Genomic DNA, 25943 nt, shown 5'->3' with positions numbered 1-25943 from the left:
TGCTTGTTTATTTATTGTATTCGGTCTCCTGCTGTCTTTCTTTCTTTCTTCCTTTCTTTCTGTGTTCCTTGTTGGACAGAATTTACGGCGTTCCGTCCTTTGAATGTATAGAATATTCTGGCATGTCATGCTGAAATGGAAATATTTAAAGTACTGAGGTGAGGTCGTAGCAATCTGCGAAATCGGGCGTTTGTAAACACGGCAGACAGCTGGCCGCTCTCGCTTTGCCAATTGTCTCAGGCCTCCGTGTATTTGCCTGTGCGTGCGTACGTATGTGCGTGTTGTTTTAAGTTTACTTGAGACGCGCAGTATACATGCATATAGTAGTCTAAGGGGATGCGGCTAAAGGCATCAGTTGTCCTGAATGGGCCGCATCACCTATACGCATCCCTCGGAGTAGCAATACAGCTGAGTGGTTTTTCCTATTGCTCTCACCCGACGCAGCAGCGATGGCGTTCCGCCGCTGAACACAAGCTAGGTGGCGAGTTCAGTTCACGGTCGCATACCCATAGGTACTGAAAGCAAAAAAAAAAAGAAAGGAGGAAATAGAAAACTGCAAAAAAAAAGCTTGTGTACAGGGCTTCTGGTGTGCATCAAAGAACCCTAGGTTATTGAAATTAATCCAGAGCCTCTCAACTACAGCGTTATTCATGAATTATGTGTTTTCAGGCGTTAAACACCATAAAAAAATTATGCAGATCCCACGCACTGTCGGAATAGATGTAAGCGAAGGTTCCCGTGCTGGATGCTTTGAATGACGATAATCAGTGGTGATTTTGACGGCTAAAGGTTAATTTCTTCAACGTTTAGTCTAAGACGGGAGCGGCGAGTCGATGTTAAACGTTACCTTGCGTGCACCACTGCTGTTTGTCTGCGTAGTACAAACACACAGGGAGAGGTGTTTGCTCTAGGCGTTGTTGTGCGCCTTACTTTATAACCTCTTAGAGGGTTGAGCGTTGTCATTGCCTCACATGGCACATCGCATCATTGGAGAAGTATTAAACTTGATTTGGATTATGGGGCTGTACGTGCCAAAACCACACTCGGATTATGATGCACGCCGTAGTGGTGGACTCCTGATTAATTTTGACACCGTGATGTTTTTTAACGTGTCCCAAAATCAAAGTGCACGTGTGTTTTCTATTTCGCCCCCATCGAAATGCGTCTGCCGCGATTGGGATCAAATCCGCGACCTCTAGCAATGTCATAGCCGCAAAGCTAACGCGGCGGGCGCAGAAGTGTTGATTTGACGGTCGACCGCTTTCGTAGTGTCTCCTGGACCCTACGGTGCGCTTTAATTAATGCGGTTCTGCTTCTGCACGCACTGCGTAAGTTGCCCGCTTGACATATTTACATGGCATTTATTTTTCAGAAATAGCAGCAACGTACTGTACCGTACCGTACCTTGAACTTAAGCTTACCCTGTTTCTCCGCAAAAGTTGTCCTATAGTAGTGGGGTTTTCTTGCCTTCTCACGTCACCTGCCCCCCTATCTTATATGGTAACTGCCTCTTCTCTTCCCTCTCCTTCTTCTCCTCTTCTCTACAGTTCTATCTGCGTCCCCTCTGGCCGCGCACGTCAGTAGAAAGAGAAGCCCTGCAGTTTCTCCAATGCTTCTGAGGGGAGTCACGGATAATTACAGCTGTCAAGCGGCTAATGTGACGACGGCCAGGGAGCTCCAGAGGGCATTGTGCACATTCGACGTGGTGGGGTGCAAACGAGTTTCTCCTGTCAACTTTCCTCTCTGACTCGCGCCTGTCACCTATATACACGCTCTGAACCAGCCCCGACGCGGTATGCGCGACAGCATCAGCAGTGGGAAAGTCGAAGGAAGAGGCAAAGAAAGATTCGCTTTAATAATCTTCTATTTCCCTCTCCCTCCGACGGCATTCTGGCAACAATCCCATGACGCCATGTGCAAAGCGCCGACAACGCCGTCTGTCGCCAAGGCTGCAAAGCGTATATATATAGGCGGGATCGGGCGAGCGCTGTTCCCGTCAGCACCTGTGGGCGTGCTGTAATGTTTGCGTTCTTCATCGTAATTGAACGCTTCTGTCAGCGTTCAGCGATGTCTTGAAGCAACTGTTGCGTAGTTGGGCGTTCTAACACGTACGAATATCCGTCAGGCACACACTTATTTTCTTTTCCTGCTTCGCAAGCAAGAGTGACGGCGGCAGTGGGTCGCGGCTGTTCGACGGAGAAGATAAGCAATCGCGCTTTGTTTACTGCAGTTTTAGAGCGACCACTGAGTTTTTGTTTTTTGCTGGATGTCGCTACGCCTTTAATGAGCGCTTCCACATTTAAACTGAGATTTTACGTGCCAAAACCACGATCTGATTATGAGGCCCGGCGTAGTGGGCTACTAAATTTGGACTACCTGGGGTTCCTTAACGTGCACCTAAACGAAGTACGCAGGTGTTTTCACATTTCTCCCCCATCGAAATGCGGTCGCCGTGGCTGGGATTCCATCCCGCGACCTCTTGCTTACCAGCCCAACACCATAGGCACTAAGCAACCATGGCGGGTCATTTAAACTTGGTCGCCTCATCTACATTTCAGGAGATGCGATAAACATCAGGTTGTTGTTGCTGATGAGACGCGAAGACCCCTCTGAAAAAAAAAATCGATAAGCTAAGCCAGCGAATGCGGAGCGAAGTTGTGAAGCGCTCATCGTGTTTAGACGCTTTGAACAAAGGGCTCCCTGTTAAAAAGCAGGTGACGGCGCCTTCAAAAAAAAAACGAAAGAGACAAAAAAAAATTTCCTAACCACGAGCATGGCGGCCGCATTTCCATGGGAGCGAAATGCGAGAACACCCGTTTCCTTAGATTTAGGTGCACGTTAAAGAACCCCAGGTGGTTGAAATTTCCGGAGCCCCCCCTACGGCGTGCTTCATAATCAGATCATTCTTTTGGCACGTAAAAACCCGAAATTAATTATTTAAAAAACGTCACGCAATCACTCAAGTGTTGCACGGAATCAACTATTGTTCTACGTATCGATGGCACTGAAATGCGACCTGCGGCATATAACGTTCGGTGCATGCTCGCCTCAGCTATCTGCATGTTGACTGTGCAACCTGGTGTCTGTGAGCATTAAATGCTTTTGATCGGGCATTCAACCTCGTTTTGAATGCCGCTTATATATCATATCACTTCGCGGTAATGAAAAACTCCTGAACTTCGAAGCCCTTATGTCTGCAACAAATGCATATTCACTTTACCCCAGCTGTGTCATGCCTTGTGTTCAACTCTGGAACCTTCATGTTGCTTTTTTTCTTGCTAGTGGTGGTAGCGGGTGCTTGTTCTCTTTTTCGTCTTTTGCATGAAATGGGTCAATATATGTTCATGCTGATTCACTGTCATTGTCTCTGCTTTCAAAAGGATTTCAATGTAGCACGTCGTCTACAAGAAGTATTTAATGCCGGGCTTTGTATTTGCCTTCAAACTGTTAATAGTGTATCAACGTACGCTGCATTGGCTATTCAGACTGGGGGCACTACAACATGTTGTTTAATTCTGCATTTGGGTGCGAGTGTCATAATAGTAAAAATGGAAGTAACACGAAAAAAAATAACACAAGATATAGAAGCAATATGCTCTTGACTGACCAGGGAGGCAAATTTTCAGCTATGGCGTCTTCCGATATCTCACTCGCGTGCTCCAGTGAAATCATCAAGACGCTGTACTTGTTTAACGATGGAACATGTGAAATCCATGCTGTGCAGACAGCGGTAAAACCAGTGGCGTAGCAACAGGGGGGGCCGGGGGGCCGTGGGCCCCGGGTGCAAGGGGCCAGTAGGGGTGGGGGGGGGGTGTCATATACGTCTGAAGACACCCGAAAATTGTCGATATGCTCGCCTTCCTCGACTACACATGGGGGGGGGGGGGGGGCGTGACAGAAGAGCGAAGGGCCCCGGGCGCCAGACGACCTAGCTACGCCACTGGGTAAAACGCAAGCATAAAAACAATCAACCCTTAATTACTGCCGGAGTCATATATGTGCTATTTTTCTCAAACTCATCGTGCTGATTTGCAAGCTTTACCATCACTGGCTTCTCACGTCGCCGCAGCTGTAAAAACCATTCGCAGACGCGATGGCGTTCCCTCAACCTACTATTAAAAAACACGGCATGTAAACGAAGCAAGCATGTGCATAAAGAACATTGGTTCACGGGCAAACAAATGAGGTCATTAGGGGCAGGGGCGTTATAATGAAAGAGGCACATTGGTGATGAGCTCCATTTCGTGGGCAAGCTTGTTCATGCTCATCTGCGGGAAACACTTGGCGCGTAAGGAGACAATGTCGTAACAGACAGGCGTGAAGTCGGACACATGTCCATTATTGTATAGTGAGATTTCCTTGCGCACAGTGACACCACAGAAGTAACTATCTGGAACGCGCACAAGCGGCAAATCGCACGCACACTTCAGTCGTGCCTGCAGTGGAAGCAGGCATCTCCGGCACGAAGCCCGCCTGCGATTCCAACGGCCGCCGCTGCTGCCGCTGCTGCCGCTGCTGCTGCTGCTGCTGCTGCTGCTGCTGCTGCTGCTGCTGCTGCTGCTGCTGCTGCTGCTGCTGCTGCTGCTGCTGCTGCTGCTGCTGCTGTTGTTGTTGTTGTTGTTGTTGTTGTTGTTGTTGTTGTTGTTGTTGTTGTTGTTGTTAGTCGGTTTTTGGCCACATCAAGCGTCCTGAGAAACTGAAGGAGCGTCTGCGCATTGCCATCCCCTCTAAAATTATTATACGCCGTCTGACCGTTCCAACAATCATTGAACCTCTATGGAAAACTTTTTCTACTTCTGTTCTTGTTGCGAGGCTCCGAGCTTACCCCCTTCAGGCCGAGTTAAACCGGCTCGTCTCAAAACTGCTTTCAGAGGCAATCTTTAGACTATTGGCCATTCGCGCCGCTGGCGTAGAAAGGGACAAGATCATCCATGTAGTTCCCGAAATCGACAGTCTCTCGGCGACCACTTGCAGACATGGTGAGCACTTGCACGTGTGCTCACCGCTGGTGTTGTTACGCTGCCTTCTTAATGTTTATTTTAATCATCTCAGCGCGAACATACGTGCGTCTGGTAAACGACTCTGTTTTTCCTTTATTCGCCTTCTAACACACACACACAGTTCTGCAGATTGTATGGTATGGTATGGTATGGTATGGTATGGTATGGTATGGTATGGTATGGTATGGTATGGTATGGTAAGGTATGGTATGGTATGGTAAAACTTTATTGAAGTCCTGCAAATCGTGAGTCTTCACGAAGCGGGCCACTCCCACGTGAGAACTGGGAGGCCGAGCCTCTCAGCCGCATCGTGGGCCTGCTGGACAGCCCAGAGTTGGTCAGCCAGAAGAGGGCTGCGGAGAACCGCCTCCGATCTGTCCGAGCTGTTATCGATGATAGAGTGTGACCGGGCACACCACCAGAACATGTGTTCTAACGTGGCTATTTCTCCACAATCGCGGCAAGTACCATCGGTGTAAGTATCCGGATAGATTTTATGTAAAACGGACGTTTTGGCAAGAAGGTAAGCCATATTTGAAACAGAACAGGGCGGGGACAGCAGGGAGAATGACACGGACGACCGCTGACTTGCAACTGAAGTTTATTGCTTGGAACGAAGAATATATAACAGCTCCAAACAACAGGAGACCGGACGTTTCTCCTGTTGGTTGGAGCTGTTTTATATTCTTCATCCAAGCAATAAACTTCAGTTGCAAGTCAGCGCTCGTACGTGTCGTTCTGCCTGCTGTCCCCGTCAAAACCGCGCAGTTCTGTTTCGAAGATTTTATGTAAGAGCGAAGGATTGGGATACGTATTCGTTTGTAGTAGACGGAGCGTTAATGCTTGAGCTCTATTGAGCCGCGGATGAGGAAGGGATAAGTTCTACGGCTGAGATAGTAGTGTTTAGTAATCTCCTTGTAGGTGGAGGGCGTGTCCCTGTTCTCTGGGGAGTCGGCTTCCGATTGGTCGAGGGTAGCGCGGTGGGCAAGTTCACGCGCAGCCCCGTGAGCCGACTCGTTGAGGTTGGGAGCAGCACCCTTTATCTGACCCTGATGTGCGGGAAACCAATAAATGAAGTGGTGCGTGATTGCTTTGCCTCCAAGAAGTCTGAGGGCATGTTTGGAAACAGTGCCTTTTTCAAATGCTCTGACTGCAGACCTTGAATCACTATAGATGACATCCTGGCTAGGGATGGCTAGGGCAATAGCCATTTGTTCAGCAATTTCGGAGTCCCTCGTCCGAACCGAGGCAGCATTGACGATTCCTTGCCCACCATCGACAGTGACGATGGCGAACGCCTGACGTCCCTTACAAGAAGTGGAATCCACAAAGCTGACCTGTCGCTGATCACTTTGTATTTGCCTAAGGAGGTTGGCCGCCCTTGCCCTCCTTCTACCGCGATTATGATCGGGGTGAATGTTCCTAGGTATGGGCGCGACCGTAATGTTCTCCTGCACCTCCTGCAAGTGCAGGTTCTCCTGCAGGTGCAGCGGTGGCGTAGAGGTAGAACATCTGCCTCGCGTGCGAGAGGACCGTGGTTCGAATCCCGGTGCCGCGCAATTTTCCACCGGATATTTTTAAAAAATCCACGTGTTGATAAAATTGCATAAACAGGCCTGGAGTGCGGCCTGATCCCGGTAACGCACTCCCTCACCAAAGCAGGATTGGCCACAATGGTGCATTACTTGGCCCCCAACCTCCTATATGAATACAACAATAAAACACCGGCCCTCAGTCCCCAGCAGCTGCGAAGCAACTGAGAACGGCGGCGGTCAGACCTGTGACGCAGCAGACGGTGCTTTAGAATGCCTGGGTCCGGACAGGCCGCCATTGAAATCTAAACCTGGCAACGTTTAACGCTAGAACGTTATCTAGTGAGGCGAGTCTAGCAGTGCTATTGCAGGAATTGCAGTTTACGATAGGTAGCGAGGCACTGTAAGTGGTAAGGGAATACATCTACTTAGCGCAGGTAGCGACCGCGGATCCGGATCATGAGACTGAAATAATCAGACTAAGAATGGGCTCGGGCACGTTTGTCAGGCATTCTCAGATCATGAACAGCAGGATGTCGTTATTCCTCCAGAGAAAAGTGTATAACAGCTGTGTCTTACCAGTACTCACGTACGGGGCAGAAACCTGGAGGCTTACGAAGAGGGTTCTACTTAAACTGAGGACGACACAACGAGCTATGGAAAGAAGAATGATGGGTGTAACGTTAAGGGATAAGGAAAGAGCAGATTGGGTGATGGAAGAAACGCGAGTTAATGACATCTTAGTTGAAATCAAGAAAAAGAAATGGGCATGGGCAGGACATGTAATGCGAAGGGAAGGTAACCGATGGTCATTAAGGGTTACGGACTGGATTCCAAAGGAAGGGAAGCGTAGCAGGGGGCGGCAGAAAGTTAGGTGGGCGGATGAGATTAAGAAGTTTGCAGGAACATGGCCACAATTAGTACATGACCGGGGTAGTTGGAGAAGTATGGGAAAGGTCTTTGCCCTACAGTGGGCGTAGCCAGACTGATGATGATGATGATGATGATGATGATGATGATGATGATGTACTGTAATGTTCTCACGAATCGACGGAGGAACGTCAGAGAACTCCTCCGCTACTCTATCGGGGTGATATCCGAGTTCCTGCAAGATGGATCTGCCTGCCTTCGTTGAAGTGCGGCGAGTTAGCTGTGCGCGCTTCTGGGCCTCTGCAATCTCTTCCAGAGTATTATGAATGCCAAGCTGCATTAAGCGCTCTGTACAAGTTCTGCAGATTTTGTGTCGAAATGTCAGCATTCAGATGCCATGTGGAGGGTATCCTTTAGAAGAAAAAGAAGGTAAAAACGACATCATAGCGCATGATTCATTTGGTACAAATGATACTGCAGTGCGAGGACAGTGAAACAAAAGAGAAATAGCTACAGAAAAGAAAAAAAAAGAGCTCTGACTGGATTATATTGGATACGCTGTACCATGGTTTGTACCCGAGACACAATTAAGCCTGGAAGTTAGCCGGCGGGCTTTAAACCGCTTGGTATTAGGCCTCCTGCGATGACTGCAAGCCAAGCAGTACAGGCCGCCTGAGGCTGAGCACCGTTTCAAGCCCGGAAAACACGCAGCGATATATCCGCTCGAGGAGAATAAGAAATATCGACAAGCGCAAATCCGCAACTGGAGTTTTTAATTACGTGTGCAAACAAAGAGTGCACAAGCAGAGAAGAACAAGGAGAAAGGAAAGAACGTTAATGAGAGACGGATACGTCAGCGGAACTAACAGCTTAGCCTGATACTCCGGCTGGAGTGAAGAAAAAAAATAAAATTGTAGCCCTATAGTGCAGACGCGGAATAAAAAAATAAAGAACTGATCGAAAAATGCACTTAAAATAACGTCCGAGGAGCAGGCGAGAGTTAATTGGACCAAATACGCTGAAAAACACATATAAGCTCGCTGAACAGCTATCGAATGTAGACGAGCAAAATAAGGAAGGAATTGTCCCGAGATAGTCCAAAGAGCCCTCCATCTTGTTATTATTACTTGCTTTTCTTTTTAATCTTTGGGTTTCTCTTGAACAAAATTAAATTTACGCATAACAAACTACGCTTGAGCAGGCTGTGCGCCATGAAAGAAAGCTATTAAGCATAATGTGATACAGGGTAATAACATCTATCCAAATCTAGATGAGAACATAGTCGTTTTGGGGGGCCTCGGAACTTAACGATGATATGGGAAAAGTAAACGTCTTCACTGGAGAGCACACAATGAACTAGGAAGACGGCGGCGCAAGTGGTGCGGGACACTGCGAATATCAGAACTGTATAGCTTCTATGAACGCTGTGCAAACAATGGTTCCCGCATCTCCATGGGGTGAACAGGGCCGCGGAGAAAGGTCGGTGAACCCCTCACTCATGAAGGGCTACAGAAAAATAGAAGAAAGCTAATGAGCTTTTATCTTTTCTTTCTTTGTTCTTTGGCTTGCACTGGCGGTTTCTGCTTGGCGCGCATTTGTCTACGGACATAGTAATCTCCATACCGCCTTTGATTGTGTCACGCAGAGCAGTCGTTTCCTAGACCGACGGTAATAAAACTACGAGAACGTGGCTCCAAGGATGGATTAGAGAATTCCAAGGAACCGAAAATTTGAGCGGCTAAAATGTTGCGCTGCTAAGCACGAGGTCACGGGATCAAATCTAGACCGCGGCGGCCGCATTTCGATAGGGCAGAAATGCAAAAGCGCCCCTGTCCCGTGCATTGGGGGCTCGTTAACGAACCAGAGCCGATCAAGAATTAATCCGGAGTCTCCCATTACAGTGTCCCTCATAATCAGGTAGTGATTTTGGCACGTAAAATTCTAGAACTTAATTTTGAACCGAACATCTACCACGTTTTAGAGCGCAGCTCTGCGGCGGGCGTCGACGTTGTCCCTCGTAACCGAGCGAACGAGCACAGCGAAAGTTGAAAACGAACTCGGAGATGAAAGAGGGCGATAGCGAAGATAGCGCGAGGAGGAAAGCGGAGGAGGAGGGTATGGCGAAAGCGTGAGAAGAAAAGCGCAGTGCCGCGCAGGACGGGCTTTGCATCGACAATGGCTACGAGATGGCACCAGAGTAGCGCGCGTCGTCTCTATGGAAACAAAGCGCTGCACGAGCGGAGATCTGTCTGCGGCGGCTGGTGGGAATCGCGCCCACGTGTCACCAACGTGCTGCCTCTCGTGATCTCTCGATTAGCGAGGCAGTGGAGTCATGCGCACGTTGCTCCGTTCGCAACGTGCCGCACGAGACAGATTGTCCGTGCCAGCCAACGACATACCGTGCAATAAAAACACGTATAGCTGCGCTCAAATTTCGCGTTAGGGAGTATCGTGATCGTCGGCGACTTTTTTGAACATGAAATGGTCATGATTATTGCCACAATCGCCCCAGAAATGCGCAGTTACATACCATTTGCGATGCATTATTGCTCAAAAACGTCTTATCTTGGACTGTTCTTGAAGTTGTTCTACGTTGGCAGTTTAAGGAATTTGCGCATCATAATGGTTCCGATTTAGGCCTAAATATGACGCGCAAGAACAAGTTTCGAAAAGAAGCAGACGAAGAAAATACCAGCTGAACAGGGGCGTAGCCAGGGGGGGGGGGGCTTATGGGGCTTCAGCCCCCCCCCGAAATTTTTTCGTGCTGTCCATGCACCGCCGACCAAAGCGACCCCGGCGCCGGAAATCACTCTGGATTTTGTCTAGAATGGCTTTTTGACGCCCGAAAAGACATTTAACCGCGAAGATTGCGAACTCGGGCTGGATTTCGTGGCAACGCCCATACACCGGCACTCACATAACGCCAAGCAGTCCCACCCGAGCGCAAAGTTTCAAGGGCGCTTTGATGGTGAGCGGGCTCGCCGCGGCATCTTTACGGGTATTGCGAAACTTTACGGGTACAGTAAAAGCTCGTTAATTCGAACCGCAAGGGGAAGCCGCTTCAGTTCGAATTAACGAAAGTTCGAACTAACGAAAGTGAAGGAGGGCAACAGTACACTGCAATTTGGAAGCAGTAGGGCATGTCAGAAATTTGGCGCGTCAGAAAGTGATGGCGTGTGCCGCGGGCCCACGCCATCTTCAAGTCGAAGCTCTGGGTGTGACTGCGCCACACCACCGATGTCCACCGAAACGAACGTTAGCCGAGGCTTAACACCATCACAATGAATCGCGACGGCCGATACCTCCTAAGATGAAAACAGAGGTGCACAACCGATGAAGACTGCCGAGACAAAGACGCTGAACATGTGAAGGTGGCGAAGGCCTTGATTCGTTGGTTCTTGATTGCAAGCGCAGCTGCGACGTACTTGATTCGCCGTGTTTTGGAGCTTGCCGTGCCATCTCCGCACAACATTAGCAGCTGTACAAGATTTGCAAAGCCTCCGAGATTCGCAACGGGCAAGAAGTCTCGGAGGTTACGTAGAACGGAGAGGCGGCAGCCGCGGCTGCCTTCTGGCTGACCCCGCGTCGGTTAGATTTTATTCCGATGTTGCCTTCTCTCGCCGTTCTCTCCGTTTCGGAGGCAATACAGCCTTGTGTGTAGGCAGTAGGCGCGTTTCTCTGGCCGTGTGCCAGGCGAGCGTAGTTCGAATTATCCGTGAGGGAACCTTCTCGCGTTCGAATTAACGGACTTTTTTATACATAGACTTCTGTGGAGCTTGGCCGGACCAAATCGTACAGTTCGAATTATCCATAAATTCGAATTATTGAAGTTCGAATTAACGAGCTTTCACTGTATAAATCTCATAAGCTCTTGATGTGAAACGTGCATAGACCTTTCCAAAGTTGTGCTTTAAATTTTCAATTGCGCAACTTTGTGGGTTTAATGTTGCTATAAACATTTGACGCCAAAGGTCCATTGACTTTTCTAAAGTCTTACATCGGAACATACAACGAGACAAGCCAAATCAACACACTAGCAGACGAGTTGACAAAACACGCAGCGAGGTCCAATGAGACGATGTGTTGGGGTGGTTCATTTGTGCCGTCATGTCACATAAAAAAATATCAACACTTTTTTAACCTACGCCAGAACATCCATGTTAATTAAGACACTAAAGCCAGCCAAAGTAACTACGTTCTTATTTATTTTTTCTACTTTGACTTTTATTCGCCGAGGACACATTGAGCCTGTTCAATTTTTTTTTGTTCTCGCTACCCTACCCGCGGACTGCCAGAGCGAGCCAGAGCGCATATGTTTTTCTCGTATGGCCCCGACCACCGCGCGGTGCACTTCGGTGGGCGTTCGGTTTGCTCTGGCCGAGTGGATTTTCACGTGACAGAGTTTTGGAAGCTTTCTGGCTAGCAGACGAGAGAAAAAAAACAATGGTCGCTCGCCGCCATCACTGTGGGGACTCGAAGGATAGCACCGCGTTCCTTGAGCGAAACCTTTCCGGAAAGTCTTGTTTCGCCGGTGTAGGATACTGAGCAGTATGCGTAAGGTTCTCAGTGGGCCAATCGTCTCATGTTTTCTTCGGTATTAATTCCGTAGCCCCATTAGGTGCCCGATGTAGGCATTCCATTCTGGCCAACATACTTTCCTATGCGTTTTTTTTTTCATTTCGGTGCTTTCGCCCCACAGAAAAAAAAAATACATTGTTGCGGCGCAGCCAATTGTCGCATGGTGAAAGTTCGATTTTGATACTTCTATTGCGGTAAGTAATGGGCGATGGGACGCTTCAGTTGCCGGATACGTTTATTGTATTATTGCGAAAGCAATTATATGGACACTCCAGGGGCATTCCTGCCGTCGCCGTCGCCCTCATGTTTCGTATAAAGTCCAAGGGTGATAAAATCGTGACCACGCGCAGCATGCTGTATGTGCGAGTGAAAGCGTAGGAGGGGAGCTGGAATGGGTGAGCCGACGATGGTGGCTCAGTCTTGTGTGCGCAAAGGAGAAAAGCGGGGAGCAAGCGCGCCGCCTTCCGTCGCGCGCAATACATGGGGGGGAGTGGATGGAATGGGGGCGGAATCTAGGATTCTGTGAATCTGTGATTGTGCAACATGTTTATTTGCCTTGTTTGACGCATTACATACAGTTACTTTTTCTTACATACATAGACTCATTGCAGACTTATACGTATACTTAAAAATCTTGTTGCGAGGTTTTGTGTATACATACAGTGAACTTTGTTTCCAGTGACACTTTTTTGTCCTTTATCAAGCCGTATTTTCGCATTTGTATATCCCATTGTATCTTTGCATTTCTAATGTACGAGGGCGCGTCAAATGAAAGTGCGCCTACCCTTACCGCGCAATAATGGTTCGGTTCATTATCTGCGAGGCATGCGCGTAGGAGAACGGCATGTCTCATTTACAAAAGTGACACGCAGGTGTGAAGATAAATGTTCTTTAATGCTCTCATACACTGGGTTGAATATGGTTGCGTCACGTAATGGACACTTCAAAAGTTGAACAGCTCGGTGTCGCGAAGTTTTTGACAGCTAAAGGTGTTTCCAAAACAGAAATTAATCACCGTATGGCTGCCGTTTACGTTGAACACGGCATTTCATTGACCACTGTGAAGCGTTGGAGCAAACGGTTTAAAGGACGTTGTAAAGACATTCCAAGACCGGGCCAAAACCATCGCGCAATCACCCCCCTATCAATTTCAAAGGCTCATGAGCTGATGAAACAAGAACGGAGGATAAGCATCGATGAACTGGCAGACCATCTGAACATCAGTCACGGTTCGGTTCACGCCATAATTCATGAGCTTCTCGGTTATCGGCTCTTTGGTGTGCAATGGATCCCCAAGATTTTGATCCATCGCGAGAAGACGGAGAAGTTTCGCGCTGCCTTGACTCATCTGATCGGGTATCACAATGAGGATGACGACTTCTTGTTTGCAATTGTGATCGGGGATGAACCTTGGTGCCACTACTACGAGCCTTAAGCACGACGGCAAAGCTTACAGTGGAAACATTCGAATTTACCACGCCCAAAGAACGCAAAGGCCATCATTTCCGCTGGAAAGGTGTTGACTTTTCTTTCGGTCGTCAGGGTCCATTACTGATAGAATTTGCTAAATCTTGAAAGGCTATCAATTGTTTCCGATATTGTGAAACGCCAGAACGGCAGTGTGTCGCAATCAAGAACGAACAACGTGGAAAATTGACGAATGGGGTAATCTTGTTCCATGACAATGCCTGTCTCCACGTTGCTTATGTGGTTAGTACAAAACTGGCAAAGTTCAAGTGGGAAACGCTGCAGCATCCGCCATACAGCTCAGACCTGTCACCTTGCGACTTCTACATTTTGGGGCAACCGAAAGAACAGCTCAAGGGAACCAGATACAGACTTTTTGAAGCAGCAACCCAAGGAGTTTTATAAGCCGGGAATCACGCGACTCGTTAGTCAATGGGACAAATGTCTAAATTCTCATGATGACTACTTTTAAATAAAGTACCCCATTGTTGGCTCACATTCATTTGGCTTGCCCTCGTATATCTTGCATAATTCCTGGTTTTTATACGTGCCCTCTGTTGCGACTATGATTTCGGTGCAATTACTCACGATACACGACCGGTGACAGCTGCTTCTGCGTAATACATTAAAACAAATTACAGCGTCATTGAGATTTCTCACTGGCCATTGCATAAATACAAGGATGTAAGCACGGTTCTTGAATGACAGTTTCATTAACATATTTGTCCTCAACTTGTTCAGTTCATTGCCTTTTAATTTTTCATATCAGTGGCATGCACTGCTTTCCTGGTTTCGAACTGATATAGTTCTAAAGTTCGTGTTATATTTTCTTTACCTAAATAGACAAAAATATGGAAGTATTGATATCAGTTATCTTAGGCAAAATTTTTGGCACATACGAGTATATTCTTTTATGAAAAAATACATATTTTATTGTTTTGACTGTGCGTAACGTTCAAGAATTCGTTTGCAGCATCTTTGGCAATGACAATGCAGTTATTATTCATGGATTTGATCCCTTGACAAATTGTTTAAGAGGAAGCTTTAGCTCGGGCCCAATCCGACGCGGCCTATTCAAATACATGTAAAATGCAGAAACGCTTTTCTTAGATAATCCTGCTAATCGCTTTTATTGAAATTCGTTGCATTTGAGAGAGAAAGTTAAATCCTAGTTCTGTTGGAAACACAACTTCGATTTAGGGCCTGAATTTTGTTTAAAATATTTTGAAAAATTCGAAAGTTTGAAAAAATAGAAGCACGACGTTTACAAACTAATGGCTATGCATGAAGAACAGACATAGTGGTTCTGTAAACTGCATCTATTATAACAGTCAAAGCGGACAAGTTTGCTATGTCAATTTGTATCTTACGTGAATTGGTTACGTTGTGTACAAGGGTTCTGCACAAGCCATATCTCCACAATACTAAATTTTTTTGAGATTCATGTGTAACATATCCATTTTGTCCGCTGTAGATGTACTATTAGATGCGATTGACAGAATTGTGATATCGTTTTTCATTGTTGAGTAACGGAGTTGTAAACTTGATTGTTTCGTTTTCTGAAACTTTTCGATTTGGCCAGTTTTTAATAAATAATTGACCACCAAAATGAAAAATTCGAAACCAGTAGTCACTCGAATTAAACTTTTTCTTTTAAATGCAACAAACCTCCTCAAATTTGGTGAAGTGGTTGCAGGGGAAAACGAATTCCCCTTCTACATGTATTTAAATAGGAGCATCCAAGCTACAGCTTCCTCGCACGAAATTTGTGGCTACGCCACTGGCCCCATGTCTATACATATATATATATATATATATATATATATATATATATATATATATATATATATATATATATATATATATATATATATATATATATATATATTGTAGCGAGATATAAGCTATTCTTTGTCATCTGTACATGATCATCATCATGTGGGGCCCATATGGGGTTCTTTTTCATCATCGCTTGTGGGGCTGGCTCTCGAGTGTGATCCGTGCTGTGGGCGTGATCGCTTCGCCGTATCTTCGAGTCGGAATAAACGTAGTGACGACTGCTACGTCACAAGATATATATATATATATATATATATATATATATATATATATATATATATATATATATATATATATATATATATATATATATATATATATATACACACACACACACACATGGGGCCAGTGGCGTAGCCCCCCCCGAACGAAATTTCTGGCTACGCCACTGCAGTTGAAGACCTGTCGTGGAATACTTGTTCTCCGCGGCGTTTGCTAAACATTCACTTGTCCATTAGGTTGTAATATATACGGCATAGTTTTGGTACAAAGCAAACTTGTATCGGCAGCTCTTTTGTTGTACTTGTGACGAAGAAGATCGGCAGGCTGAAAAGCCCCGTTGCCATCGCATGGCACGTACCCAGTTTGTTCGCTGGCTGCGCCCTACCTGCTGGAGCTGAGTTTGTCGCTGCTGCTCTACGAGCCGAATAAACCCCCTTTACAATTGGTGGAGCTGCTGGGTACAACCAGAATTCTGGAACTTCGTAATCGGACACTGCAGCCCGTCTTCATAATGCCGGAAGAAGGACCACCACAACCACAACCCGCTGCCCCTGTGACTACCGTGGTCTGCCCCGGCCCGTTGCGGCAACGCGACCCACCCATCTTCAGTGGTACAGAAGACCATGATGTCGAAGACTGGCTCGCTGACTACGACCGGGTTAGCATCCACAACCACTGGGACGACACCCAAAAACTCAATTACGTGCCGTTTTACTTGAGCGGTGTCGCCAGCGTGTGGCACCGCAACCACGAACGTGATCTGACGACGTGGACGGCCTTCAAGACTAACGTGACAGAGGTATTCGGGCGCCCCGCGGTTCGCAAGCTTCGCGCCGAGCAACGTTTGCCTGGCCGTGCGCAACAGTGCGGGGAGACATTTACGAGCTATATAGAAGATGTCGTCGACCTCTGCAATCGCGTTGACGTCGCAATGCCTGATGCCGAGAAGATCCGCCATATCTTAAAAGGCATTGAAGACGACGCCTTCCAGATGCTGTTGGCGAAAAATCCCTCGACAGTCTCTGAACTCGTCAGTCTGTGTCAAAGCTTTGACGAACTGCGCAAACAACGCGTAGCCACCCGCCAATCTACACCTCAGGCCACTTCAATGTCGAGCTTGGGTGCTGCCCCGGATAACACTTCGCTGCTGCTACAGATCAAGGAGTTCGTCCGTGAAGAGGTGGCTCGTCAGCTTTCCTTAATTCCATTTGCACACGGCCAGCCGAGTACTCCGTTGGCGCCCGCTCTCCAATCTATCATCAAGGAGCAGGTAGCCGACCACATTTCGCCTTCTCTTCAACAGGCTCCGACGGCCGCTCCCCTGACGTACGCCGAAGTCGCGATGAGGCCTGCGCCACAGACCTATGGCCCCCTTCGCCCACCTTTGCGCCCACCCGTATCCCCTCCAGTCCGTCCACTGGTGAACTATGCACGACCACAAGACCATTGGCGCACGGAAGACAACCGTCCGATTTGTTTTTATTGTGGCCATGCTGGACACGTTGCACGTCACTGTCGCCTGCTTACACCGAACGTCCCGAACAATGTGCGTCCGTATGCACCCCGTTTCCAACAACGCCGTAACTATTCGGACGCCTTTGAATCTCCTTCTGCCGTCGACACCGCATTCTCCGCCGCTCGCCGTTCACCTTCTCCTCGCCGCCGCTCGCTTTCCCCCATGCACCGGCGGCGGAGCCCTTTGCGCCAGGAAAACTAAATATCGCAGTTCAGGAGGCGAGAACTGCGGTGCCAGCGAAATGTATAAGGCCTCACACTTCTCCGAAGAATGTTATTGAAGTCGCAATCGAAGGAACATTGACGCTAGCACTTGTCGACACCGGCGCTGCACTTTCAGCGATAGATGCCCGTCTTTGCCGCAAGATCGGAAAAGTGACGACGCCGCTTTCTGGACTGTCTCTTCGAACTGCGGACGCGCAGCACGTCGAGCCATCCGGCGCCTGCACTGCTCGTGTCGTAATTCAGGAGGTCCTCTATATCATAGAATTCATCGTGTTGCCATCATGTTCACACGACGTCATATTAGGTTGGGACTTTCTCTCCACACATCATGCGATCATTGACTGCGCCCGCGCTGAAATCGAGCTGTTTCCGTTTTCGACCGATATTATCACTGACCATAAGGACCATTGTCGCAAAATCGCTGTTTCAGATGACACCGTTATACCTGCCTGGTCTTCCACTCTTGTCAGTATCTCTTGCGAATCCGTAGATGACGGCACAGTACTCTTCGCTCCGTCTGAACTCTTAGTTCGCCGCCGTTCACTACCACTGCCGTTCGCCGTCCTCGAGTTCAAAGCTGGTGCCTCTCTCATGTGCGTCTCCAACCCATCGGCTGAACCAATTACTCTACGCCGCCGTGAAAGCCTTGGCAGAGCGGAGCCACTGACCTCATCTTCAATTTTTGACACGTTGGACGACTCCACTTATCTTGCTGCTCTCGAGGCATCGCCTCCTCAGTCACTGCCGCGTTCTTTTACGCCAGCTATTGCCAGTGACCTTACGACGCAGCAGCGCGACGAACTTCTTCGCTTGCTCCTAGGCTTCTCTTCGTCTTTTGACTGCCAAGCAACATCACTCGGCCGCACCACGACTGTTTCGCACACTATCGACACTGGGAGCCATGCACCAATTCGACAGCGTCCCTACCGAGTATCGGCGACTGAAAGGCGCGTTATCAATGACCAGGTGAACGATATGCTCAATCGCGGTGTCATCCAGCCTTCTAGTAGTCCTTGGGCATCACCAGTCGTCCTAGTTAAAAAGAAAGACGGCTCCATACGATTTTGCGTCGATTATCGAAGGCTTAATAAGATTACCCGAAAGGATGTATACCCGTTGCCTCGTATTGACGACGCACTTGACTGTTTGCAAGGAGCGGAGTTTTTTTCCTCCTTAGATCTCCGCTCTGGCTACTGGCAGGTGCCCATGGCTGACGCTGACTGTTCGAAAACCGCGTTTGTAACACCTGACGGCTTATATGAATTCACTGTGATGCCGTTCGGTCTGTGCAATGCGCCCGCCACCTTCGAACGCATGATGGACGGCATCCTACGCGGCCTGAAGTGGCATACTTGCCTCTGCTACCTCGACGACGTTGTCGTCTTTTCTCCTGATTTTCCTACCCATCTTCGGCGTTTACATCAAGTTTTGACCTGTCTCCGGAATGTTGGTCTCCAGCTTAACTTAAAAAAGTGCCGATTTGCAGCTCGAAAACTGACCATATTAGGCCACGTTGTTTCTAAAGAAGGCATTCTTCCTGATCCTGCTAAACTTCGCGCCGTATCCGAATTTCCAAAGCCCACTAACTTGAAAGCACTACGCAGCTTCATTGGCCTATGCTCTTATTTTCGACGTTTCGTTCGCAATTTCGCTACTGTGATCGCACCACTAAACCAACTTCTCCAAGGCGACAATGAACTTTCTGCTTGGTCGGAAGCCTCTGATGATGCCTTTACGACTCTTCGTCACCTACTCACGTCTCCGCCAATCTTGCGCCATTTTGATCCCAGCGCACCTACAGAACTTCACACTGACGCCAGTGGTGCCGACCTTGGTGCCGTGCTCGCACAACGCAAGAACACTAATGCCGAATACGTCGTCGCCTATGCCAGTCGTGCCCTCACGAAACCTGAGGCCAATTACTCAGTAACAGAAAAAGAGTGTCTGGCTATCGTATGGGCTCTTCAAAAATTTCGTCCGTATCTCTACGGTCGACGCTTTGACGTTGTGACGGATCATCACGCTCTTTGCTGGTTGTCCAACCTAAAAGACCCGTCGGGCCGCCTCGCTCGGTGGGCCCTCCGAATCCAGGAATACGATATCCGAGTCGTCTATCGCTCTGGACGCAAACACGCCGACGCCGATGCCCTCTCGCGCTCCCCTGTTACTTCAGACAGCAGCACTTCTACCGACAGACATGACATCTCACCACTTGACATCCTCGACATGGCATCGGAGCAACAACAAGACCCATGGATCGTCATGATGTTCGACTTTTTGTCAAATCCTCCGGCAACTTCGGCACCTCGAGCGCTACGCCGACAGGCGCAGCATTTCAGAATCCGGGACGGACTTTTATACCGCCGCAACTACCACAATGACGGCCGCAAATGGCTTTTAGTAGTGCCTCGCCACCTACGACAAGAGTTATGCTCCGCTTTTCATTCTGACCCGCAGTGTGGTCACGGCGGAGTTTCAAAAACTTACATACGGCTTCGCCTACGATATTATTGGCGAGGGATGTACACCTTCGTCCACAAATATGTACGCTCCTGCATTGCCTGCCAGCGACGCAAATGTGTCCCGCATCTCTCCACCGCTCCTCTCCAACCACTTCCCTGCCCAGCTCAGCCATTTGACCGTGTCGGCATTGATATATATGGGCCTCTTCCATCTACTGGCGCTGGCAACCGATGGATTGTTGTCGCCGTAGATCATTTGACACGGTATGCTGAAACCGCCGCCTTGCCTGCCGCATCAGCAAAAGACATCGCCTCGTTCATACTACACAACTTCGTTCTCCGCCATGGCGCACCACGTGAACTGTTGAGCGATCGGGGCCGCGTATTCCTGTCAGATGTCCTGCAGTCACTCTTGTCTGAATGCCAAATTATTCACTGCACTACTACCGCTTATCCACAGACCAATGGCTTAACAGAACGATTCAACAGAACTCTTGGTGACATGCTATCAATGTATGTTGCATCTGACCACTCCAACTGGGACCTTGTACTTCCGTTCGTCACTTACGCATATAACACTGCCTCTCAAGCCACTACCGGATTCTCACCATTTTTTCTGCTTTACGGACGCCATCCCTCCAGCACCATTGATACGGTTCTCCCGTACCGGCCGGACCCTGCTGAATGCTCACCTGTTGCTACGGTTGCTCAGCACGCCGAGAAATGCCGCCAACTGGCCCGTTCGTTGACGTCTGCTCAACAGTGCCGCCAAAAAGAACGCCATGACCTCAATCCTCCCCCTCACCCCTTCCCCGTCGACTCACTCGTGTGGCTTTGGGTCCCGCCTGTTGCTGCTCCTGGCCTTTCGTCCAAGCTCCTCCCGAAGTACCACGGTCCCTACCGCGTGGTTGCACAAACATCACCAGTGAACTACGTGGTCGAACCCGTATCGCCATCTTCCGATCTGCGTCGTCGGGGCCGAGAGACTGTGCACATTGACCGGCTGAAGCAGTATTACGATCCGCCCACCTCTTCCTAGGTCGCCAGGATGGCTCCTCTTCAATTCCGGGGGTGATTGTGACGAAGAAGATCGGCAGGCTGAAAAGCCCCGTTGCCATCGCGTGGCACGTACCCAGTTTGTTCGCTGGCTGCGCCCTACCTGCTGGAGCTGAGTTTGTCGCCGCTGCTCTACGAGCCGAATAAACCCCCTTTACATACTCTGTAATGGTGTTGGGCGGCTGAGCACGAGGTCGCGGGATCGAATCCCGGCCACGGCGGCCGCATTTCGATAGGGGCGAAATGCGAAAACACCCGTGTACTTAGATTTAGGTGCACGGTAAAGAACCCCAGGTGGCCGAAATTTTCAGAGTCCTCCACTACGGCGTGCCTTATAATCAGAAAGTGGTTTTGGCACGTAAAACCCCATAATTTAATTTTTTTTACTCTGTACTCAAAAATATGCGACACCAGTTTAGTCAGATATGCGCCAGCTGGAACGATCAATTAGTTCCTGTAAGCTTCAACTTTTGCGCAATGACGATGGAAATTTCTGCATGGTTTGAGTGCGAGAAACTACGAGGATCCCGTTAGGTTTACTAGACTACGCCATTAGGGAAGGGAATAATCTGACAATCTGAACTCGGAACTTGACTCGGATGGACTAGACTCTACAGACACTAGCAAATTGGCACTATCATCCCAGCCCAGCAGTCGTCCAGCGTTTAGCCACCATGTCCAGTTGAACAGCGGAGTAGGGCGACCCGAGCTCCAGAAAAGAAGCGTGGGGGGGGGGGGCATTTTGTGAAGCTGTTGGAAAGGGTATATATATAGTCAGCCAAATATCGGCGCAACATCGTCGTCATTATGTTGCGCACCATTGAAAACTCATTAAACTTCACGGGCGTACAGAACGGAAGGCTGGATTCATGGCGCACTGAGACCTCACCAAGGGCAACCAGTAAGAACGATGAATGAGTCGCATCTATTGCGACCCAACCTTTCCTTTTAGTACGGGAATTTTGGGGGCTCCTGGCCAGCGTCGAAGAGGCGAGGTCCTGCGGAGCTGATATTTGGCGCCGAAACTGCCCTGACATCAACAAGGAAGCGAGACTAAGGTTGGGACAGTGGAACACGGCTGGCGTCAGCCGTGTTCTGCGTCCAGCGTCAGTGCATCTGGCGAGCATCCGGTTCGCGGCAAGCATTATTTTTATGCTTTATTCTTTGAAGCTTGTAGTTTCAAGCATCCCTACACAACCCGGCCTACGCGCAGCAGGTTGTTTCAAGCGAAAAAACGCGCGCATACCAACGGGATGTCGTCCTCAGCACAGGCCTGCTCAACTTAACTGTGTCGTGAGCGGCCTAACATCAACTGCCTACTGTGGCACCCTGAAGCAAGTCCTTGGCCTCTATCTTCTTGTTGACCTCTTCGTTAGTGAAGGACTAGTATTTCACTAGTTATACTCCGCTTACAGGGTCGTACGGGATCGCCTGGATGATACCCTGGTCGTACGGGACCACCTGATACCATGAGTGCGCGTGCCGACCTGAACGTTGTAGAGCAAGTCTGAGGACGCACGAAGGCCGTCCTCAACTGTGTAGTTCTTCCATTCTATTCTTGCACGGCTGCCGAGCTGTGGACTGCAACACGAGTGTAATGGCAAGGCCTTGTACCTGATAGCCATTTCCCTTTGGAAACTTAGTGTAAGCTTGATGACGCTTTTCAGCTGATTTTTCGCTATATCTCATCAGGCAGCACCCCTACCAGTGTGTCGCAAATGGATCGTTTCCTCCCAGTGTTCGTGATCGATACTTGCCTCGTAAGGCTAAGTATAAATTAAAATTAGGGCAATAGATAGAATACATCAGTACAGAAATACTCGGAAATTAAAAAGAACGAAAGTTCGAGGTCTCGATACTGGCAAAAAAGAGAGAGGGAGAGAGAAAGCTCTACAAACGGGAAGCCAAGCACTTTCTTCTAGAAAAGAAACGAGGGCGCGATTAGCCTGGTCGCATTCAGACGAACAACCACTGGGATACAGGCGCTCGTCGATGGTCGTACTAAGCAGATAAAGATGATGATAGTATCGTAGTATAGCTACGCGCGCTCCGCAAAAAAGAAAAAGAAAGGAAAAGGAGAAAAAAGGAAAGGAAAATAAAGTGTTCACTGTAATGTCACGTGCTAGGTATCTCACGGGAACCACAAGAACCACGCGACGAATTGTGCTTGCGGGTGTAAACGTACAAATTTCAGGACAACTCGAATTGTTAGTTTAAGCATTAGAGCTCTTTGATCTGTCATTTCGGTCTTTCATTACTCCTTCTTTTCCCTTGTTCCTACCTTCGATCTGTATAGGTTTCTATGCCCTTCTTGAAGAGTAGTGTAGGCGCTTGAACGGGGGCAAGAATCGGACCAGTTAGTGCGCTCCTCCTTGGCCACAACATGCAGCAAACGACGGGTTGAGTGCGAAGGAAAACTATAGTCACGTCCCGCAGGTCATACACACGTGCTGGACATTGCGGCAAAGTGTGCCGGCAATATGCCGAAAGACACGCGGCTCCCATGTTCATGCTGATCAAGAAAGCATATACAATCCTCCCTGCTCTTGCTCATGAACGCCATGCACCAAAAGGTTCAATACAAAAGTTACTAGTAGAAGCTGTGGCTCTGCGATCGGCCAGCTACTATGGGAATGATGGCCTTAGTACATGGATTTATATAATCTTCGTCCTTGTGGGCTTTAAACTCTTATTTATAACTCATTATCTTTCTACGTTTTCAAGGGCTAGTCGTTTTCTAAACGCAGTAAGGCAATTAGTACCTGTGCACACGTGAAACCATTATGAGCCTTGGCATTTATTACGCAAGATTTTGTTGGAAATTATCTGCGTGGAAAGCCGCAAAGCCGTTGGGCTGGGAACTATGTACTAACCATAGTTCCCAAGCCCATAGACACTCGTGCCAAAGGTTCCTCTAATTTCCGTAGGAAAATCTATACCACGCACTGCATACGACACTATACGGTGTGTTTCAGTGGCACATCTCTCCATTTATTAAAAATGAAGAATTCGAGACAAAATGAGATTTTTTGCTGACCAAAAGGGATAGCATTGGTAGGCGTCAGAAATTGTACGATAACGAATAATAGATTCTTTGATCGACTGGATTTGTGCAGTTAACGTTTAATTAACATTGCCAGTACGAACGTGGCGACTGCAGCATTGAGGCCGGTCAGTGCTCAAGGGCGATTACTTTTAGTATGGCAAGCCCTAAACTAGCACTGCAGGTTTAATCTGCCAACTTGGGGCAAAATGCATTGGCGTTCCATTGTCGTTTGCTGAAACATCAATGTATTTCGTGATTGATATTCGGAATGATTATCTCGAAAGTGGTGAATTCCTGCTTAGTGGACGTGCCTATATAGCACTAAGCTGTTTGAGTGTCCAAATAGCAACATGTATGCCGAAGCTGATAATTTAATCAATGTTAAGTCATAAAATTTACCTAAACTACTTACAGGCAAGAATCGCATTGTTTCTGATGTCGATCAAGCATGGCCACACTGAAAAATTATCACGTTGTCTCGAAACCTCTACTTTTGATAGAGCCGTTGCCTAAAATAAAACAAAGCAAAAAAAATAACAACAACGGTATTTTCGCATGTCGCGCATACGAGGCTTGGGCCATCGCCCGTCTCCTGCACACAATCCGACTCGTGCCAAGAGCGCAGCGGCACATTTACGCGCGTTGCGTGCGCGTCACTTTGCTGTTATTTTGATAGTGCGCAGAAAATGACACGTAAAGCTGTCAACGTCCGAGCGCTCGGTGTGCGGCAACACAAAGCGCGCCGCCGCCTCCGTTCGGCAGCGCCGGGCGTCACGTTGCCGACAGGGAACAATTCGGCGCGAGAAATGGGCTGAACGAAATACACTTTTGGTCGTGCCTCTGAGCTGCAGCAGGCCGTCGTTTCCAGCCTTACCAGCATATTGCGCACTCAGTGCTTGCGCCGGGGCTCGGCACAGCCCGACAGTCTCCCCCCAAGACAGTGAGCAACTGCAGCGCACGTATACGCAAAACGGCGGGGAGGGCGCTTCGAAAATCCTTCGCTCCACGCAGCGTCGTTCACGCGCAAGTCTCTCTCGCGCGCTAGCTTTCCGAGCGCGTCTATTCGAGCACCCTTGTCAGGTTTAACAGTGACATGAAGTTCCCGTAGTGAAAAATCTTAATAATAAATGTATACGTGTAACAACTCTGGCATTAAGCAAGCTGATCCCCGTTGCGTATTCACCGCCTACAAATTCTCGCTCTCAGAGAGCAGGTGCTGCTGTCTATGTACTACTTGTCATTCTCGGGCTTAAACTGTCGGGTTTAAAAGCCCCGAAGCTTCACGGCGGGCTTCGAAAGACGCAGTAATGGGGGTGCTTAGAATTCATTTTGATCATCTCGAGTTCTTTAACGTGCACCCCAAGCACCAGTACACGATAGTTCTTGCATTCCGCCCCCATAGTAATGCAACCGTCGCAGTCGAGAAGCGAACCCGTGACCCCGTGTTCACCAGCGCAAGGCCACATATCGGCTGAGCCACTGCGGCGGATGCGGTCTTAGACTTATGCGTCGTAAAATGGAGCTGATTAGGCCGAGCATAAATGATATTTTAAAATCGCAGCCAGTAAAAACATCTGATAGCATAAGGCGCGAACGGACGACGATAAAATACTGACACGTGTACTTATCTTTCTCTGGTGAGCGCTTTTCCCGGCTAACAAATGTTTGTTATCGCTCGGCCTGCGGGAGTTTCTCGAATGTTGTCGATGGTTCTATCCGTCGTCTGTTGTCGTCGAACTTCGTGTAATCTGATTGTATGCGCTACGCGAATGGCGTACTACTTTCTGGAAGGCACGCAGGCACTAGCGATTACGCTGGAACCTACGACGAGTCATGTATAAAAGCCGACCCGCTTGGCCCACTGATCAGGTTCCTAGGATCACTGGCTATGCTCGCCGCTATCGTTGTGCTTTGAGTGTAGCCTGTTTTTCTGGACACAGGTTCGCCCAATAAAAAGTTGGTTTCGCGATACACAGTTTTTGGTACTGTTCTTCAGAGCCGCCACAACGTGGCAATATGGCACGCACTATAGTGCCGTTATTTTGTCCAAACTTTTCATTTCTGTGAAATTTATCTACTCTCTGCTCTTCATTATAAGCACGGCACATTTCTGTAGAAAGAGGGAATCTGC

At 48.5% G+C, this 25943-nt stretch overlaps 1 protein-coding gene across 2 annotated transcripts in view; it reads right to left on the bottom strand.

Moving 5' to 3' along the window:
• LOC135906033 (locomotion-related protein Hikaru genki-like) overlaps nt 1-25943 on the bottom strand; it is a 280151-nt gene that overhangs the window by 229868 nt on the left and 24340 nt on the right. The gene's annotated exons all lie outside the window — the stretch shown is intronic.

The sequence above is a fragment of the Dermacentor albipictus genome, chromosome 1 (assembly GCF_038994185.2).
Source record: "Dermacentor albipictus isolate Rhodes 1998 colony chromosome 1, USDA_Dalb.pri_finalv2, whole genome shotgun sequence".
Classification (NCBI taxonomy): Eukaryota; Metazoa; Arthropoda; class Arachnida; order Ixodida; family Ixodidae; genus Dermacentor; species Dermacentor albipictus.
This window is presented reverse-complemented; position numbering and strand designations above follow the sequence as displayed.